Below are 16,144 nucleotides of genomic sequence, written 5' to 3'. Positions count from 1 at the left end.
AAAATATGTCTGAAAATCTATGTTTTCTTCTCATTATTGACAAATGTATGCCTTCATCCATTCAGGAGTTGGTCTACTTCTCATAATTCTGACCAGCAATTGACTTTCTGAGAATGTGGGGAGGACATTTGAAGAGCGTGAGAGAAAAAATAAGTGGATTTGAAGAAAATCTTGTTTGCAGGAAAACTAGGTCTAATGTGCCTTTATCCAATAGATGTGGTCTTGAAAAGCTGCATGGAAAGTGAGCTTGTGTTCAATATCCCTAACAAATGGTTCTAATCTGGGCTAAGATAAAACACAAAATATCATTCATATTCCGTATTGTGTGTGATAATCTGAAAAGCATCTAGGGGAAGGCACCCAGGATGTTAAAGGATTAGTTCACTTATGCCACAGGAAGGTAGTTGAAAGAAATGGAGATGCCTGGAGAAAAGAACATTTGTGAGGACATGAAAATTGTATTTAAGGCTTGTTTCACAGAAGAAGAAATTTTGTGGTTGTCGTCGTTCAGTTGTTTCATACTTTTCATGACCCCACTTTGCATTTTCTTGGAAAATATACTGGAATAGTTGGCCATTTCCTTCTCCAGTTCATTTTACAGATGAGGAAACTGAGGTAAACAGGGCTAAGTGACTTGCCCAGGGTCCACAGCTAGTAAGTGTCTGAGATTTGGTCAGATTTGAACTCAGGAAGATGAGTCTTCCTGACTCCAGGCCCAGTGTTTTATCCACTGTGCCCATAGCTGCCTTGAAGAAGGAATAATCACATCCTTTTTGACCTAAGGGCAAAATTAGGACAATGTGTGGAAGCTGCAAAATGGTGAATTTAGGCTTAATCTTAGAAAGAAAAAAAAAAGCTTTCTAACAATTAGAGCTCCACAAAGGTAGAAGAACTGTCTTCATCATGCCCTTCTCCTTTATGAGAATTCTTCAAACAAAATTTGGATGAATACATAAGGAATATGGTGGTCTCCCAAATACATCTAATGAAAAAGGCCCAGGGGAACTGAAACAAAAATCCTTGAGAGGGAAACTGAGTCATTTAGTTAGAGTGAGAGCAGCAATCATGGCCTAAGACTCCTTTACTTGCTGTTGAACGTATGCATATGAATTAGCTTTTAATTCTCTCATAGTCTTTGCTCCCCCAACTAACATGGAATAGCACCAATCTCTAGCCTAGAAAAAGACCAAGGTTCTTTTTCCCTTCCTCAAAGCCTGGCCTTATTAGACACAGATACAAACCCTATAAAAACCCACTAGACTTTACTTGTTTGGGAGAGGGTACCTCATTCCCTCTGGGGTCCCAGTGTGGTTTTTCAATTCCACACAGGATCTCAATGGAGTCTCCATTTCCTCTCCAAGTTCCAACAGACCTTTTCTCTTCATTCTTGTTAATTCCTCTTCATTTTGTGACTATTCTACCTCAATAAAACTGGCTTACTTAATGTTTTGTTGTAACCTTCATATTCCCTGGTACTGGACTACTAATTTTGAGTCTGTACTGATGGACCCCTGACATATGTATTATAAATTTCTTGTTTGGGCACAGTCTAGATGAAATGATCTCCAGCCCTTTCCAATGGATATTTTGTGATGTGTGATTTTATGACTCTTCTTTTGAGTATTCTGCCCCCCAAAATCCAAATATATAAAACTTTTTATGATTAGATAAAATATTATAGACTAATTTAATAAACAATACCACTTCCTTACCTCTGACTGCCTGCTTAGTTTGCAATTAACTCCCTCCAAGACCAAGGGCATTTATATCAACAAAGTTTGTCACAATTTAATTCAATTCAGCAAGTATGTATTAGGCACAGATCATGTGTGCAGAATGCCAATTAATTGTTGCAACTCTCTCCATCAGGCATGATTATTTCATAAAGACATGGTAATGTGGATGCAATAGTTGTGAATTGCTTAGAATTTGCTTATAGTCAGAACACAAATATTTTCCTTTTTTTTTTTTTTTTTTGTAATTTCTGGACTTAGAATGTTGGAGCTGAAAGGCATCTTAGAAATCACCTAATGTAACCCTTTCACCTTACAATTGAGGAAGTTGAACCCAAGAGATGGGAAATAACTTGCCTAAGGTCATATGAGTGAATAAGCTAATGGCAGAGCCAAAGCTTCTTTTCTTCCAAGGAAGAGACCTTTCTCTTACCTCTCTCTCTCTCTCTCTCTCTCTCTCTCTCTCTCTCTCTCTCTCTCTCTCTCTCTCTCTCTATCTCTCTCTCTCTCTCTCTCTCTCTCTCTCTCTCTCTCTCTCTCTCTCTCTCTCTCTCTCTCTCTCTCTCTCTCTCTCTCTTTCTTTACCTCCCCTATTTTTTCCTCCCCCTCATCTTCCCCTCTCTCTCTCCCTACTTCCCCCTCTCTCACTCTTTCCCCCTCTCTTTCCTTTCCTCTCCTCTCTCTCTTTCTCTGTCTCTCCCCCGTCTTCCTCTCTCTGTCTCCCTCTTCCTCCTCTATCAGTCTCTTTCTGTCTCTGTATCTCCCTTATATCTCTGCATCTATGTCTATGTCTGTCACTGTCTCTCTGACTCACTTCTGTGTGAGGGAGAACTAGGTTACTGAAGAGTCTCACAGTTGAATATACTTTGGCCTGATGCTTGAAACATCTGTGACATTCACCCTTTATTCTGGGCTGTAGATGGTTCCTCAGCTTAAGCCAATGCAGGGTTCCTGATGGAGAATTTGTTCTGTTCCCCTGAAAGAGGAATTTTTTTGCCATTTTAAAAAATCTTTGTGCCAGTCTATCTCCCTGCTCCTAAAGAGAATGTGTAAGTCTATAATGAAGCAAACATATGATGAATTTTAAATTAATTTTAAATTAAGAATATCTTTAATTTGAGTTAGACATTTGTCTATGTCTCCCTTTATGGAAAGTTTTAAAAACCAAACAAATGATACAAAGTTCAGTGGCTCAAAGAAACATATGACTTTTTTCTATCAGTAAGTTTTGATCTAGGGGATAAAGCCCTGAGTTTGAAATCAGAATATGTGGGTTTCTGTTTCTATGACCTTCCACCTAGGTATCCTTGGGAACTTAATTTACTCTTCCCAATACCCATTTTGCTTAATGGTAAAATAAGAATGATCATACTTGGAGTACCTACCTCACAGGATGTCTATGAGGATGAAAGAGATCACAGTATCATCTATTTAAAACTGCTCAGGATCATTTTACAGGTAAGGAAACTGAGGCTAAAGAGATTAAGTGATTGCTAAACATCACAAAGGCAGTAAATAGCAAAGCTGAGATTTGAACCGAGGCCGCCTGATTCCAAATCCAATGTTCTTTTCATCCCTCAAGCCTTGTCTGCTATAAAAACGCACCTAGTAAAGTGTTTTGTAAACAGTAAAGCTCTCTATCACTGTGAGTTATTATGATTCCAAAGTGTTTCCTAGGGCATGAGAGGGTTGGTTTATAGAGTCACAGGGTTGGAAGAGAGCTGCTCATTTTTCATATTCCAAGGCTGGCAAATAAAGGAATTAGTCAGGCTAGCATCAAGTCCCATCCATCTCTTAAGCATGAAAGACATTTGGAGTGTGAATGGTTTTCAGTCCTTAACCGAATCGGGAATTAAAGGTAAATCTGGTGCCTGAAAGTGTTTGGGACTGGCTTTCAAGGCAAGGCTAAAGTATTTCCTGAGAGGGAAATTGGGGGTCATTAAAAGGTTACTGTTCTCCATAATGCCCCTTGATTGGTTGTTAGTGGTCAGCTTCCTCTGAAGTGACAATCAGTTAGGGGGACCATTGGCCTTTCACAGCAATTATCAATGGTCCGGCAATTTCCCTCAATTTTGATCAATTAGATTTCTGAATGGCCTTTTCTTTGTTTCAGACAAAAGAGGCAAGTGTTTGGCAAGGGATGGCCCACTTCTCCCTGGCAGCTCCTGTTTTCTTGGGGATGCCCTTTGGAGACCTTGTCCACTTTCAGACAGCTCAGAAAGCACACATCTCCTTTCATTTAAAGTGGGATTCATTATGACTGACATTCCAGGACAGACCAATGTAATCAGTATTAAGTGATGGAGGGAGGGGGGCACCTTCAGGAATGGGGAGCTTCTGGTATGAGAACAGACTAAAAGATTAGGATTCTTCGCTTTCGGGAAAATGAAAGAGGAAAAAGGGATAGAACTAAAACTGAGCAAACAGGCGAGGGCATGGACACTGCCACTATGGTGCTGTTCTCTGAATTCTTGTATACTAAAAACTAAGGATCATCCTTCCAATACTTGTTGAAAGAAGTGAGCAGCAATAAGAGGAATTCCTTTATGGCACCATGGATGGATATTCTTTGGGGACTCATTAGGCCAAGGAGTAGTGTAGGATTGAATTCAATTTAATTCAGCCAAAATTTTCTAAGCTTGGGCAATGTATGAGCCACTGTGAGAAGTACTGGAGACAGACAATAATCTAAATATTCCCTACCCTCAAAGAGTTTACATTCTAGCATAATGCTAGGTGGCACAGTGGATAAAATGCTCTTCCTGGAGTCAGGAAGACCTGAGTTCAAATCCAGTCTCAGATATTTACTAGATGTGTGACCTTGTGTAAGTCAGTTAACTTCTGTTTGCCTCACTTTCCTCATCTGTAAAAATGGGGATACAAATAGCACCTACATCTAAGGTTTATTGTGGTCAAATGAGATATTTGTAAGGTATTTAGCATAGTGCCTGGTACATAGTAGGTTCAATATAAATGTGTTTATTTTTTATCTTTTTGAATGGGGGAAGGCAGGGCAATTGGGGTTAAGTGGCTTACCCAAGGTCACACAGCTAGTAAGTGTTAAGTGTCTGAGGTCGGATTTGAACTCAGGTCCTCCTGACTCCAGGGCTGGTGCTCTATTCACTGCACCACCTAGCTGCCCCTATAAATGTTAACTACTATTTTTAAAGGGAAGTGGTAGCACTGTGTACACAAGATTAATCAACCAAAAAACATTAAGTAGCAGGAAATTCGTTAGATGCCGGGGGTAAAAAGAAAAAAAAAAACCACATGAATCAGTCCTCAGAGAGTTTACATTCTCTCAAGATGAGTAAAGGCAAAGTGTTCTAGGGCTAGGAATGATGACTGGACGTGTGATTTCATTAACATGGAGAACTCTCCAATGAGGAAATTTACTCTTCCAATACCAAAAATGCACAAAGTAAATCCAAAATAATTTCAAGATCTAAGACTTCCCTTAGGAGATGACACTTGAGATGTCCTTTGAAGGAAGCTAAGGATTATTGAAATATATATTACTTGCCAAAAAAAGGTTAAGGTAAGTTTATAAATAATTCATTCTTTTTAAAATAATAAAAAAAACAAGGGAGCTCAGATTCTATCCCTAATTTGACAATTCAACAACAATTAGTTAAACACCTGCCATTCTTATAGAACTTAGACTTGGAAGAAACTTCAGGGATCATCTAGTCTAATTTCCTCATTTTACAGATGAGAACACTGAGGTCCAGAAAGGTAGAACAACTTGTATGAGGTCCTACCAGGAGTAAATAGCAGAACTGTTTACTTGAACCTGGGTCCATTATCTCTAAATATAGTTGTTGTTCAGTCATGTCCAACTCTTCCTGACCCCATCTTTGGTTTTCTTGGCAAAGAATGTTGAATAATGGCTGAATTAAATTGTAGGGAAGTATCATGTAGCATGCCTTAGTGTTCTGTTCTTGGTACTGTCTTGTTCCATGATTTTATCACTGACTTGAAAGAAGATAGATACCACATTTACCATATTTGAAGAGGACCAGCAAGCTGAGCCGGTTAGCAACATATGATGGAAGCACTAGGTACCATGTGTAATTCATCTTTATATTTACTCTATGGTTTAGCATGGTACTTACAAGAGCAGGTTTTCTCCCAGAATGAGATCACAGACTCTCAAAGCTAGAAAGAATCTCAGCAGTCATCAAGTGCAATTTTTCCCTGAATAGGAAATCCCTTTACAACCTCTCCAGCAAATGGGCAGCCAGTGTGTAGCTGAAGGTCTCCAGCGAGATGGAAATCATTACTTCCTGAGATAGTTCATTACACTGTTTGACAGACTTAATTGTGAGGAAGCTTTTCCTTACATTCAGATGAAATTTGACTCTCTGAAACTTCCACTCATCGTTAATAATAATAAAATAAATACTAATATTAATATACAAATAATAATATTAATAATAATCACTCACATTGATATATCACTTAAAGATTTTCAAAGCACTTTATATGTTAGTTCATTTAAACCTCACTACAACCTTGGAAGAGAGGTACAATTTATCTCCTAGAGGAGATAAATGTAATATATGACATTCACTTGAGTTAAAAAAAGCAACTTCAAATGTTCAAAAAATAAGAAAATAGTACCATTTTTATAGCATTTTAAGCTTTGCAAAGTACTTTACAAATAATTATCTCATTTGATCCTCACAACACCCATAGCAGGTAGGTACTGTTATTATCCTCATTTTACAGGTAAGGAAACTGAGACAGGGGTAAGTTAAGTGACTTGTTCAGGGTCACACAACTAGCAAGTATCTAATGCAGCTTTTTAAGTAAAATTTTCCCAAATTGAAGCCCTGTGCTTTATTCACCATATCTCCATTGTTCTATTGTTGTATCCTCTGGGGCAAAATGGAAATTTGTTGCTATTTCATAAAACAACCTTTCTGACTTGAATAGAAGTAGCATATGTGCAAAGAGATGTTTGTTGAATTGAATTTTGTTCAATGGATTGTCCTATGGCATTTTCTTTGGTTCTCTAACCATATTTTTCACCCTTTTCTTGCTGTCAGTGTCTTTCCCAACTGTTACTAGGTACCTAGAATGCCTAGCAGGTTGGGGCAGCTAGGTGGCACAGTGAATAGAGCACCGGCCCTGGAGTCAGGGGGACCTGAGTTCAAATCCAGCCTCAGACACTTGACACACTTACTAGTCATGTGACCTTAAGCAAGTCACTTAACCCCAAATGCCCTGCCTTCCCCCTCCAAAAAGCAAAAAAAATAATAAAAAAATAGAATGCCTAGCAGGGGTGGGGAACTTGAGGCCCTGAGGCCACATGTGGCTTTCTAAGTCCTCAGTTGTGACCTTCTGACTGAATCCAAGTTTTATAGAAGAGATTCTTTTATTAAGGAGATTTCTTCTGTGAAGTTTGGATTCAGTCAAAGGCCACACTTGAGGACCTAGAAGGTCACATGTGGCCTCAAGGCTTCAGGTTCCCCATACCTGGCAGTGGATAGAGGGCTAGACTTGAAGTCAGGAAAAATGTGTTGGAATCCTGCTTTAGAAAAGTCATTTAGCCTCATTCCTTGCTTTTCTCCTCCGTAAAACAGAGATAATAATAAAAAATGATAATTGCTCTTCCCTTCAATTGCTTCAAACCCTCACAGGGTTGTCATGAGACTCAGATATGATAATATACATAAAGCCTTTATAAAGCATGAATATTTTTTCTGTTGGCTGTTATTATTGTTTCCATAACTGAATGCAATTTTCCAATTGCTTTGACCAAGGCAGAGTACAGAATGAGGGATCCATAGTTACCTTCCTCATTAGGCAGACTTTGCCTCTCTTAATTTTGCACAATATCACTTTAACTTCTTTGACTCCCCTGTCACTTTTAATTCACAGTGATATTAAAAGCCTACAAAGCCCACAGCTGTCTTTCATATTATTCCATGTTTAGCCTTGGAATAAGAAGCACCTGAGTTCAAATCCAGCTTCAGCCACTATCTCTAATGATCCTGTGCCAGTCACTTAACCGTTCATCTGTCTCAGTTTGTTCATCTGTAAAATAAGGATAATAACAGTACCTACCTGATAAGGGTGTTTTGAGGATCAAATAAGATAATATTTTTAAAGTACTTTGCAAAGCTTAAAGTGCTATAAAATGGCTCTATTTTCTTATTTTTTGAACATTTGAAGTTGCTTTTTTTAACTCAAGTGAATGTCATATATTACATTTATCTCCTTTAGATTTTTTTTCTTTTTGCATCCTCATTCTGTCATTCATTGTGTTCTTCACCTGTTCCAGCTTCATGTCATTTGAAGATCAGATAAGCCTGCCATAGCATAGAGGAAAGAGCCGTAGATGAGGAATCAGAAAACTCAGCTTGGAAACCTGGTAGCACTGCTCATTGCATATGTAATTTAGGGCTGATTCTTTCACCTATCTGGGCCTTAGTTTCCTCACCTATAAAATGGGAGTTTGTTCTCCATGATCCTTAAGGTCGCTCCCAACTGCAAATCCCATGATTCTCTGATCCATCGATGCCTTCATCTAAATCACTGAACAAATACTAATGAGCAAAGGTTGTAGACAGAAACCTGAGGCATTCTTTTAGAGATCGCTCTCCAAGCTGACATCAGTTCATTTATGATGATTCTAAATCCAAACAGTCAATTCTGAATCTATTTACCTCTAATAACACTGAAGATTTACATTTCTACCTTATCCACAGGATTGTACAAAATTTGTTAAATACCTCACCTAAGTCTACTTACCATGTGTCTACAGCAATATGATGCTTCACCAGTCTTGTAGCACTGCCCCCCCAAAATGAAATTAAATTAGTTTGGTATGGCCTATTCTTGGTAAAGATGTTGACTCTCAGAGATCGATTCCCTTTCTAAATGCTACAAAACTATCCTTTTGTATGACACATTCAAGAATTTTGTCAGCAAAGTCAATCTAATCAAAGTCATGTATTTTATAGATTCTGTAATCTATTTTTCTGAAAATTGAGAAATGTGTTCAGTGCTATGGCCCATCTCCCAATTCCCATGATCTTTCTAAGATCCGGAAAAAGGATTTCGAATCACACCTGCTAGTTCTTTCTGTACTCTAAGATACATTTTAATTAAGTTAGGTGACTGGAATGTATTGAGGACATCAAGGTACTCATCATCTTCTTACTTTTCTTCTTTCATTTTAAATCCTTGTCAACCATTTTATTCTTTCTTTTCAAATCTGAGAAATCATGTCTTTTTATGAAAGACAACAGAAACAAAGAGTTGAACAACTTTCTTTTTGTCATTCATTGTCATTATACAATCTACTTCTAGGCAGTGGCCCTACCTCTTCTCTGATCCTCCTCTTTCACCTAACTAAAGAAGCCCTTTTTTGTTGTCCTTAATATTTATCATGAACCTCAGGTCATTCTTAGTTTTAATATTCCTGACTCTATTTTTACAGACCTGGTTCATTATCTATATATGTCTTTTAAAAGTTTAAGTTGGTAAATTAATTTTCCTGTAGTTCCACACTGGTATTTTTTTTTTTTAACATTTCCCCCTGTACTGGAATTGTTTCCATCTGAGTCTCTAGAGTTTCAATCTGGAGAGTTTTCCTACTATTTGGACTCACTTCTCCTGTAGAATGTTTAGGCTATGGGATTCTGTTTATCCTCTTGATTCTTTGAAATCTGCCCTCCCCAAACGTTGGGTGCATTAGACTATATCCATTTTTTGCTACAACTCTGTCATGAATTCTAAGATAAAATGATCGCTTCTAGTAAGGTTTCTTGCATTTAGATTTTAATTTCTCCTTTTTGGTTAGAATCAGGTTCAGAATGTCAGGTACCCTACCTTAGTTGCTTCTTCTACCTTTTAAAGAATGAAATTAACATAAAAGCAGGCCAAGAATTGGTAAGCACTTTTGTTTTTGGCAAAGAATGTGAGAGAACTGAAGTTTTCCTATCATTACTATATCATCTTCAATAAATACTTAGCAAAGCTATGTTTTATTTACCAAAGAACCACAGAAGTGATGGAAGAAAGCTCAACAGTCATATCTGAAGAATGAATCTTCCCTAAGATAGAGTAAACAAATAGTAACCGAGTCTTCACTTTGCTTTTTTGAGGATATCAGGACTTTAGAAAGACATGGTATCTTGAGGTCAGCATTCATCTCTAGGCATGTTTACCTTGGAGGACTGAGCTCTCTTTCCACCCAGAAAGTTTATTTTTTCTTCTTTGATTACCCCTTATTACATTCCAAAAGATTCCAATCCAGGTCTCCCAGATTCCAAGTCTAGTGTTCTATCTATATTGTATCATTTACATGGCTATTTTATAGTTGAGGAAACTGAGAACAAGAGAGGTTGTGACTTATCCAAGGACTCTTAAGTAGTTACTAAATTGCATATCCAGAATTCAAAACACTGGTTTACCTAGGCTAAGGTCAATAATTAAGTCCTTTGAATACAAAACCAGACTTCTTTCTAAAATACCATAAATGTCTCCTTGGTTTGGATATTGCTCCTGTTAAAAGTTCTGGCAAGTCATTTTATCTCTTCTTGCTTACATGTCAATGAGACACCTGAAGTTGATGATTCAAAGGTTCCTTTCAGATTTATGATGCCTAATAGGGCTTGGGTCCAATCATTTTTGTGTATCATGGATTCCTTTGGTAGTATGGCGACCCATAAAGATTACCCATTACAAGTAATGTTTTAAATGCATATAATAAAGTACCTAGGATTAAAAAAGGAATGAATTATACAGAAATACAATTATTTAAAAATAAACCAAGTTCATGGACCCTTTGGAATATGCCCATGGATCTAAGGTTAAGAACGTCTTGTTTAGAGGATCTGTATTCTCTTTTTTTTTTCTTTTATCTTTTCAAGCTACTTTTAAAACTCTGGGTTAAGTCTCATAAAAATAAAAAACACTGGGAGAGGGTAGCCCAGTCATAGCTACCCCCTACCCTTGGGGGTGCCCATAGCCCCAGGAATGCCTTGGAGGACAGCAAGGCTACTGCCTGGGAGGAAGGATGCACCAAAGGAACCCATTAAAGACACAGGGTGAAGAGAATGCCATCAATTCTGGGACCTGTGAGCGCTGCAGGAGGAGGTGAGAGAGTGAGGGGACTGGTTCCAGGCACATGGTCGACTGGCAAGAGAGATGGGCATGAGCCCATAGAGTTCCTTCTTCTTATTGGCTTTTTTCTGCTTCTGTTGCTTTTGGGCAGCTGCAGAGTGTCCGTCATCCAGCGTTTTCCCTTGCCTGAGCCGCTTTTCTTTCTCATGTTCTTCTGGCGGTGTAAGCTCACCCTATTTACTGCGGGCCACAGCGACGACAGCAGCTCCTGTCTGACTCAGTGGCGTCCGTTCTTTCCTCTCTGACCAAGGATCTGTGTTCTAATCCCAACTGTGAAATTTACTATGTGACTTTGGACAAACTGCTTTTTTTTAAACCTCAGTTTCCTGATCTGGAAAGTGAGATTGATTCTTATTACTATTTTTGGAATTATATTTCATCTACCTAATTCATACCAGAATTGTTGAGAAAGTACTCCCTGTAATCCACGAGGTACAAAAGAAATACCAACTATTATTATGCAACGAAAAGTGACTGATCAAAAAAGGATGAGGAGCCATCCTCCAGCATCTATTCATGAAAACTCATAAGAAATTAATCTGGCAGAGAATGTAGGATAAATTGGAGAAAGGAAGAGAATGATGGAGAGAAGGCCTTTAATAATTTTGCTACAGAAATATGTCTCTGTCCTTTAAACCATTTTTTTAGTTACTGAGCAGCGATAAAGATAAGGTTTGGTGCCATGTATAATGTTATATGTGGCATCAAGAAGACCTTGGACTTTAAATAGCACAAGTATTTATTATCTGTATGAATGTGGGCAAGTCACCTAACCTCCCTCAGCCTTAATTTCCTTCTCTGTAAAATAGAAAAAAGAGAAATGTGAGCTGTTAGCCAAATGATCAGTTGGAAAAATGGAGGCTTCCTCATAATCTGTGAAAGGAATGAAAGAAAAGATTTATATTCTCTGCTTGTTTTCTTTGTTCCTTCTTCTTTAGTGGCTTTGTCTGGTATAGGTTACTTATACTTAAAAATAATAATAATAATTACCCAGCCTAAACCCTGCCCTTTGTTCCTTCTGACACCAGCAACAACCTCTAAGTGCAGCCCTTGCCTATGGGTTATACACTCAGCTGATTGGTGGCCTCAAAACCCCAAAGCCTAGGTTTTGTTTTTCTAAATAACCAGTGCCCTTACAGCTCTGTAGGCTATAACCAGAAGACTCTGGCTCCCTGAACTGTTCAGGGAGCTCTTAAGTGGGCTCAGCTCCCTAGTTTCCATTGTGTCATGAGGCTTAGATCTGGCCATAAGAAAATCCCTTTATCTCTAGCCTGTTTAGTTTTGTATTGTGTATGTTGAAACGCTCTCATCTTTGCTCACATCCCATGGATCAGGTACAATTTCCTTAAAAATGCCCCCAAAAGAAAATTGATGGTATTTTCAACAGCCTGGAGGCTGTATTCCTCCCTTAAGTGAAGCTCTCCCACCAACCAGCTGCCACTGTGAAACCAAGAAATGCCTTCCTTTCATTTCAGGGCCTCCTGGAAGCAATTTTTGGACTTTATGCTCTCCAAACCTTTTGGGATTTGAGAAAGAAGGGATTCAACTTTAAACATTTTCTTTAGGGTGGAAATGGGATAGAGTAGGAGTTATTAACCTTTTTTGTATATCCTTGACACTTTTGGTAATCCAATGAAACTTATAGACCCCTTTTCAGAATGATGGTTTTAAATACATAAAATAAAGTACGTAAGATTAGAAAGGAAACCAATTATGTTGAAATACAGTTATTGAAATATTAAATAAAACAAGTTGAAATATTAAACAAAAGTTGAAGTTGAACTGCTGGGGACTTTTTAAAGTGTGAAGGTTGTTTATATTCATATTTGAGGAGAGATAATAGAATTTTTGAGCTTGAAACTACCCTAAAGGGCATAAAACCAGCTGAAAATCAAACAGGTAACATGAGTTATCCACATTTGCACAGCTAAGTTATTCAGAGGACCAACCTTTCTGACTAGATGTATTGATGAAAGAGTTTATACAGATGGAATAGAATCTTACAGATGGAGATTATAGCAATGGGCCATTTTAGAACCCAATGTTTTTCAAAGAGTTGTCTAATATTAGAATTTAGATGAATCAGAAGGATGAATATATTAATCCCAATGGAACCTTGATTTTTTTTTTGGTGGGGGGGGGCAGGAAAATTAAAATTGGTAGCCAAATAGAAATGGTTTGTCTTAGAACAAATGAAAAATACAAACCAAACTGTGAAAGTTTGTATGTCTATGACAGGTACATCCCATAGCTACTATGTACAAAAAGAAAATGCCATAGCAACTTCTCTATCTAAAGCTTTCCTGAGATAGAAGACTTGGAAGAATCCTAGGAAAAGTGTTTTATTCAGCCAGATCCAACTTCTAAGCTTGAATTTTTTTCTATGTAGGACATTGATATATTTTGTGTCTTTAGCTTATTTTCATTCATTCATCTATTTATCCATTTATTCATTCGAGTATCTATTTATCCATTTATTCATTCATTCATGTATTTATTTATACATACATTCATCCACTCATTCATTTGTTTATTCATTCAGTCATTGATTGATTGCAGGAAGGAATACCATTCAGTAGAGAGAACAATAGTCTTTTCCAAAAGGTTCAGACCCCAAATCTACCTTTTACTGGCAATGTGGCCCTAGTTAACTCGAACTTCTAGGTTTTCAATTTCCTTGTTTGTAAAAGGATTATAGTACCGGTCTCCAAGTTTCTTCCCAATCAAATGAGATAACATGTATGAGGCACTTATCGAAGTGGTTAGCACATGGGAGATGCTCAAAATACTAATTCCCTATGTTTGTTCCCTTCCCAACTGTAACTTTCCATAAATCTATAACTTTTTTCCTTCTTCTACAATTCCTATTCTGATAGTCATCATACATATAACATCTTTATATAAAATGATATGGAATAGAAGAATGAGGAGTTGATCCAGGAGCTTTTGGTCAATAGAGTCTACTTCACCTGTTTGATGAAATTCCATAATATAAGGGTTGACCTCTTTCAGATTTTGATGTAGTCCATTTATACTTTGTAAAGAGTGTGACCCTTTTTAGATAATGTATGTTCATTGTAAATGTAAAGTGTTCTTTTCTCTTGTAAGAGGGCTGATTCATTCAACCTGACAGCATACAGAAGGAATGAGCCTTGGAAGGGTGAAGGATTGGTTAGCCATGCTCCTGGAATCAATATGAAAAACAAGTAAGGTAGCTATTTCTAGAAAAACATAATGTGTGGCAGTTAAGAAAAAAAGTCAGCTAAGTGAGAAGAACCCATGATTGAGAGAAGATTGTTTTTCTTCTTTCTACTTGGGCTTCTTCTAGAGTGAAGCAGCAGAGGAAAGGATTACTCTCTTTTGAAGGTAACACAGTATTTCTTCCCTTACTCCTCTACCACTTCCAGGAAATAGTGTTTTAAAAGTGGAGCAATTTACTCAGTAGGACATGCCCTGCTAAGGACAGAACAGGAAAAGAGTCCAACTGAGTCTAGTTGGATAATTTCCATGGAAGTAAGTGAAACAACAAGCCCTACAAAGATAGTGTGTAAAAAGAGAGCAATCTGAGAATAATGTGCTGTTGGATTGGAGGTAAAAATTTTATTGGCCCTCTAAGTTCCCTATGTGTATGTCTTTATACTACTGTAATGTATGTGCAGGTGGCCATTCTTCCTGCTGATGCTATGAGCTTGAGCCCTAGGGTTAGTGGGAGCAAAACACATACACACACACGTGTATGTATATATGTATGTATGTAAATGTATGTATATATATGTGTGTGTATATATATGTGTGTATTTACTACCATTCATGCCATAACATTTTTAGTGAATGACTTTGCTTTGAGTTGATTGTGTGTCAAGGTAAACATGATGGTAAATATGAGCTATTCTTCTAATAGTTTGAATATGTTGAGTACTCTCAGCCTGGGGCAGTAGTTGTGCTTTGGGGAAATCTAATCTATTAGCACAAGTTTGATTGTAGCCTGGAGAGGGAGCTACAGGGTTGACAAGAAAAATTAAATTCAAACTGAGTCATTTTTTTTCCTACTCGTTCTGTGAGGAGGGAGTAGAGGAGATGACTTCCTATTGAGGCTTTAAAAATCATCCTATTATAAAAGGTCAATACTGCTGTCCTCAATTGTCAGCAGATGCTGCTTCCTCATACATATAAATAAATAATGATAATAGTTTAAATTACTGCTGGAAACAATAGTGATAATCCCGAACCTTCATGTATGTAAGTCATTAATGTCTACAAAGTATTTTGCTTACTATGTACTTGTGAAGTAGGCAATGCTAATGCTATTATTCCCATTTTACAGGTGAGAAAAATGAAATTAAAGGATTTTTTCCAGGATCACACAACTAGTAAATATTTGAGACAGCAGCCATACATCGTTTCCATGCTCAGCAGTCTTATCATTGGACTAAAAACTACCCTACTTTGAATGTCATCTTCCTTTCCCAGTCAACAATATGGATATCTGTTGCTACCTCTCAATGTAGTACCGATTCATTTGTTCATTCATTCAATACCTAATTATGAATTGACTATATATACAAGTTACAATGTACTTGACTGTGGTTTACTTCTCTAGCCTCATCTATCCAGGACTAATAGAGATACAACTTAAGGGATAGAGGGAGTATGATGGGAGGGGAAAGAAACATTTAAAGCATAACGGTCCCACGTTTTATTTCTCCACGGTCTTACTATCTCATCTGACTTTTAAAAAGTCACATTGTGGTTTTAATAGTTTAATATAACTTCAAATATCATCCTTTCTAGTAGTTTTTTTCTTCTAGTAGGAGATTCCTGAAAAATAATGCTTTTGCATGAATGAACAATGTTGATGGATGCCAGGTCAGGAATAGGCTGGTCAGGGAGAGACATCCTTGGTCAGAACAACTTTTGGGTGGAAATCACTTACTCAAAATTGTAGTACTAACTCCTTATCTCAGTAGTTTAAAAAGACATCATCTTCTGCCCTCAGCAAGTGTGCTCAGCATTTCCTCACAAAATCACCCCACTCTGCAAACCCAGAAAAAAAAAGAAAAGAACAATTATCTAGGAAAGAATGACAATGAATGGAAGGTAATTTCTACCTCCTCCTAATCCATAGTGCTTATCTTTTTTTCTTCTGTATGTATTGCGTTCTCATTTCTATTATTGATTATAAGCTTTTTGAAGGAAAAAACTGTCTTCTTATTCTTTTTGTTCCTGCTATGTGGTTTGTTTTATGGAGCATATGATAGAGTTGGATTTGTAAG

The sequence above is a fragment of the Petaurus breviceps genome, unplaced genomic scaffold (genome assembly GCF_028583685.1).
Source record: "Petaurus breviceps papuanus isolate PSGF00001 unplaced genomic scaffold, PetGlider_PUasm1.0 98, whole genome shotgun sequence".
Classification (NCBI taxonomy): domain Eukaryota; kingdom Metazoa; phylum Chordata; class Mammalia; order Diprotodontia; family Petauridae; genus Petaurus; species Petaurus breviceps.
Note: the sequence above shows the minus strand (reverse complement) of the source record.